Below are 5830 nucleotides of genomic sequence, written 5' to 3' on the forward strand. Positions count from 1 at the left end.
AAAAAAAAAAGGAAAAAAAAAAGTAAGGGGTGATGGACCTACAGCTTGTGCCAAGCAGGAACCCAGGGAAAATTGGGGAAGTAGCTTGGTTCCAAACTTGACAGCTTCCCCAGCCTGTTTATGGAGAGCTGTGCTCACTTTGGCTTATCTTGTGTGAAGACTCTGTGGTTTCCTGTCTATCCTTGCATCTATTCTGTATGACAGATTTCGGTATCTGAAATCAGCCCTGTGACAGAAGGTGTGTGCTTGATTTAAGGGCTTATGCATATGTTATGGATATTTAGCTTCCTCTGGGAATAAGATCACATATGAGGGCTCACAGAAGTTACATCTGTTGAGAGGGATGAGTTGTAGACGTAGAAAAGGAGAACTACCTAATTTTATCCATATGGACATGAGAATCTTGACAGTGATGGTCAGAAGAGACCCAGTCCAGAATCTGCTGCACCCACACTGGAGTGATGGTAACTGGAGAACCTTATGACTCAGCAAGTTCAGAAAGACTGAACGCCCACTCATCAACCACTAAGCCTCACATGCTTCTTCTCTATATAATCGATTTGGACCACAGTACAATAAAGCATTCATCCTGCTTAAGTTTCCAGTTTCAGCTCACTAGACAAGATGGTGGCACTGCCCTGTCTTCGGGTCTACCCTAGAATTATCTTCTTTTGTCTGACACTGTATGGGCTTCAATGTCATATTGAGGTAGCAGAGCCAAATATGGCTTCTGTGGACATCTTTCCTGCTCAGTCACAAAGGGCCCAAGTACAGAAGGACATGATAATTTGGTTAATGTTTGTCTTTGATAGTTTGAAGTTCTAAATTATTTCTGAGCAATGGACTTCACATTCGCACTTTGCATGGCACTCCACACATTTTGTAGTAGGTTCTAGGAATGTCCTGTTACTAAAAACATTGTTTCCCAACTGAAAATATTTGAACTTTAGGTGATTAATAGTATAGTGTATGGTTAGGAGAATGTGCTTGAAACAAGAAAGGTTTATGTAGTAGTTCCCCTGTTACTAACAGTATGACTTCTGTGATATAGTTTTTTAAGAGCTTCAATTTCCTCATCTATACCTACATTATAGTTTGACTTTTCTTTCTAAATTTATAATTATAATATGGCAGAGCACTTAACTTTCTGTGAGGCATAATATATCAGAATCACTATATGGACACATATATTTTTCTTTTGTGTATATTTTTACTGCTTAACGAAGACTTTGTTTCCCTACAATTCAGTCTGGAAAAAAATACCACTTAATAAAAGCTTGTCTCTGTGTGTGAATCAGTTGTCTGATTTCTATGTCTCTATGTCTCCTTAATCTGCACACACTATTCTCTAGGCATGGCTACTGAGGTCTTCCCCACGGTGTTCCTTCCATTTATCATTGTGTTCATGTAACAGATACATATTTTATGAAAATAAATTCTTGGGAGAGTCTATGCATTCTCACACCATTTCCATCCTTGCCCTTGTCATCCTTTTCCTATAATAATTTTACATACCATCACCAGGCATAAATACAATTCTAGAAATACAATGAGTGGAAATTCTGTTTATCCATGTGTACACCAAGATGTGTAAGTTCATATATGGAAGCCTCATTTAAGATAGGGCTGAGCAAAAGGCTGAGTAAAAGCAGCTTCTGCATATCCCTGAGGACCCAAGTTCAAATTCTCATAATCCATGCAAAACCAGCCAATTAGCCAACCACAGTCAGATAAGCATGGCTTGGTGCACACATGTAGTCCTAGCGCTGTAAGGGGCAAAAGCTGGAGGATTGTGGGCCTTGCTGGCAACTAGTCTGACTTCAGATTTTCTGAAAGAAACTGTTTCAAAGGAAAAGGGGGGAGGGTGATAGAATAAGATACCTGACCTCCTCCTTTTTTATTCTGTACAAATAGATGCACACATTCACAAACACACATGTACATACATAACACACATTCTGTACATATGTAAGTGTGCATGAACAAAACATACAAATAAGGTGTCAAAATAGAGAACTTTGGTCTTTCAACACTCAGGAACCTGGGTTCTGCAGGGGTTTTCCCATTCTACTGACTTTCCAGGTGAACTCTCAGCCAGCTTCCCCAAACCTTCACAAAGAAGATCCTGAATATGGAGCATAACGCATGAATAAAGTCTCTTAATGCAGAATAAAGTCCCTTGGTAGTGGTGGCGGTGGGGTGACTCATGACACTTTTAGGTTGAACAGGGGACTTGTGCTACAGTTTTTTGTTTTTTTGTTTTTTTGTTTTTTTTTTTTGGTGTGGCGACACTTGTAAACTTCTTTTTGTTTAGTGGGTGATCTTAATATTTTTAAATTTCTTTCAATTTTAGGAAAAAGAAAAACAAATACAACAACCAGATTCCAAGTAACTATGGACCAGTAATTAGAGAACAAACTACATCTTAGACACCGAATATGTATTTGGAGAAAGGATTGGAGGTAAGATAATCCGACTGGGTTACAGAAACATTTCCCAGAACCCTAAGAATGGATGTTCTCATCCAGAGAGCCTAAGAAAATAGCCCCTCAATTAAGATTAACATCAGAGCACACAGAGAATAATGACTTTATTGAAGATTCAATTATAAGCCAAACTCTCTCTGACTGGAAATGACTCCTTAGTCTCATGAAGCTTTTGACATCAGTGAGTGAAGGGCAGGAAAAAAAGCACAGGGGAGACATGCCCCGTACTTAAGAGTAGAACATATGGACCACTGTCATCGTTTTAAGATAGGAGAAAAATCCAATTGGCGGAAGCTAGACATTAGATTTTAAAGTTTTTAATGTGTCTGTACATCAAAGCAGGTCCCAAGAGATCTTGAGACTGTCTGATTGGAGAGAATGTAGTTTTAGTTCTTCATTTTAGAATCATTTTGGGATCTTCATATTGTCTAGTTCTCTATATCAAGGCCTCCCCATTTTCCTCTTGGGCAAATGATCTATGATTTAATATTAATTGCCCCAGTCACACCTGCATTTCCTTCTTTGCACGTCACACTCACCCTTCATGGTGGCAGAGACTCAATAACAGGCTGGCTTAGCCATTTCAAACCCTCTGCTTTAACATCACACACACACACACACACACACACACACACACACACACACACACACTAACAGAAGTGAACACATACTAAATGTTAACACAGCAGCCCTTTCTCAGAACTTTCTCAGGACAGACCAATTTAAGCACAATTGCCCAGCACATAGACTCTGTCCGGGAAAGCGTGAAAACCATATGCAGATTCAGGTACACTAAGGACAGCATTCAGAATATCTTTTCATCAGGCTGGGTTCTATATCTATGTTCTGACATCCAACAATAAAAAAACATGCCTTCTAATTAAATGTAAACGTTTGGCCCAGGAGGCACAAAATTATATCCAAGAAGAATCGAAGGAACAAAATGCACTGTATATTCCTCCAAATTAACTTGCAAATGTACCATTTAGGTCTCTAAAGCAATCTCAAACCAGTGGCTATTATTATTAAAGGAGCCAAAATATCTATGACTTGTTATTGCAAAATACCATAGTGGTGTGGAATATTATTTTAGCTAGACAAAGATGTGTTACGTTTGTTACTGCTGTCTTTGTTAATGATGGAAAGACATGATACATTTGTTTATGCTGCATCTGTTTAATTGTGAAAAGATGGTTCACTTTGTCTGCCTAAGGCACCTGATTGGTCTAATAAAAAGCTGAACAATCAATAGCTAGGCAGGAGAGGGATAGGCTGGGCTGGTGGGCAGAGAGAATAAATAGGAGAAACAGTTTAGGCTTGAGAAGAAGGAAGAGAGAACACGGGAGAAAGTGGGAGACACCCCACGGGACCAGAAGCCTGGCAGCTGTCAGTCAGTCAGCTAGATATGAGAAGCAGTGAAAGTAAGAGAAATGGAAGGAAAGAAAGATAAAAAGCCCCGAGGCAAAACCTAGATGAAGAGAAACGGGTTGCGGTATAAGAGCTAGTGGAACAAGCATAAGAAAGGCCGAGCATTCATAACTAACGAGAAGTCTCCAGGTCTTGGTTTGGAAGCTAGTTGACGGTCCCAAAGAAAAGCCCAGTATTCCACAGGCCTAGTAGGTTAGAACCAGCAGACAATGGTTTTTAGAGTCTGGGCAATCCAAATCAAGGAACCAGCAAGTTCAGAACCTGAGGATAACTCTGCGATTCAGGTGGGAAGCGTGGAGACATGTGCAGAGACCACACGCTCACAGACAAGCACTGGAGAAACCAGGAATGATAAGCACACAGGCTTTTCCTTTCAGCAGGAAGGGTGTGCATCTTCTTTCTACCAAGAAGGCTGGGAATGGATGTTAATAACCGGGTAATCTTTGCTCTTCTGTGAAGCCAGACCTCACCTAAATCCCCATTATTCTGAGCATTGCTTCTGTCAATATTACCCACCTGTATGACTTTCACAGACCTGTGCAGATCTGTCTGTAAGACCTGGGATTTGAGGACCTGAAAGAACTGACAGACTGCAGGCTACTGCTGTAGACAACCTTACTTGGGTTTCAGTGGGCTTTTACACACGAATGTAACAAAGAAAGCCACGATCCAAGCAAGATCGTTTGCATTCAGAAAAATATGATCAGGAAAACATGCAAATAAAAGCTAGTAAGCATATACAAAATACTGACAGAGCAGGCCACACTAAGAACTTTCTCAGGACAGACAATTGCTGTGCTGGAACACCATGACGAAGAGCAACTGAGGAGAGAAGGTTTATTTCACTCGCACTTCCATAGGACAGTTCAGCAGCAGCAGCACAGAGGGCAGGAACTCAAGTAGGGTGGGAACCTAGAGGCAGGAGCTGATACAGAGGCCATGGAAGAGTGCTGCCCGCTGGCTCTCTTCCCATGGGCTGCTCAGTCTGCTCACTTACAGAGCTCAGGCTCACTAGCCCAGGGATGGCACCACGGACAATGGCCTGGGCCCTCCCACATCAAACACTATTTAAGGAAATGCCCGACAGCCTTTCCTACAGCCCAGCCTCATTAGGGATTTTCTCAGTTATGACTATTTTCTTGCCAATGACTCTAGCTCATGGGTCAAGCTGACACACAGCTGCCAACCCAAGCCCCAAATGCTGAAGCTGCAGCATAGAAGGTCTCAGGCCTGGGCACTGTCCTGGAAGGAACCAGAAGAAACTTGGGATTCCCATAACAGACTTGTCTTAATGGGGCTGTGCAGGGAATTGTCAGAAGGCCTTCTGAATCTCTGTGTACCGCTTCCTTTGGCATCTAGACAGTTCCTTCACCCCCTCCAATTCTCTCTTATAATGCCACCTTGTCAGAGAACACTCCTGCCCAGTTCCCCTGCTCCGGCTACCTAACTTGGTTCTATCTCAACAGCATCTGATCTTTGTATATCAAATTGTCTGCCTACCAGCTATGATTTGGGAAGAATTTGGTCTCTTTTCTTCTATCCTAATTAAATTTTTTAGAATACTGGCTAGCCCAAGAATGTTGTTCGATGATTTTTTTCAAGTTATTGACCGAATGCATGAGTAATGAATAATCAAATTATTAGAAAGCAGAGATTAAGAATCATCCCTTCTTCAATTTGCTAGTTGGATGAAGACCAATGAAGTGGCACAACGCTTTCATTTCATTTGGTCACAAGAGGGCGCTGCTGGTCAGGTTTTGTTTTGTTTTAAAGTTTGTGCGTGCCATACTCAAAATTCAGAGACTACTCATACTTTTTTAGGCCCCAGAAAGGAAACTTGAGATAGGATCATGTCTGCCACCAAAAAAAAAAAAAAAAACCCCACAAAAAAACAAAAAAAAAAAAAAAAAAAAAAA

The sequence above is a fragment of the Microtus ochrogaster genome, assembly GCF_000317375.1.
Source record: "Microtus ochrogaster isolate Prairie Vole_2 chromosome 14 unlocalized genomic scaffold, MicOch1.0 chr14_random_1, whole genome shotgun sequence".
Taxonomy (NCBI): Eukaryota; Metazoa; Chordata; class Mammalia; order Rodentia; family Cricetidae; genus Microtus; species Microtus ochrogaster.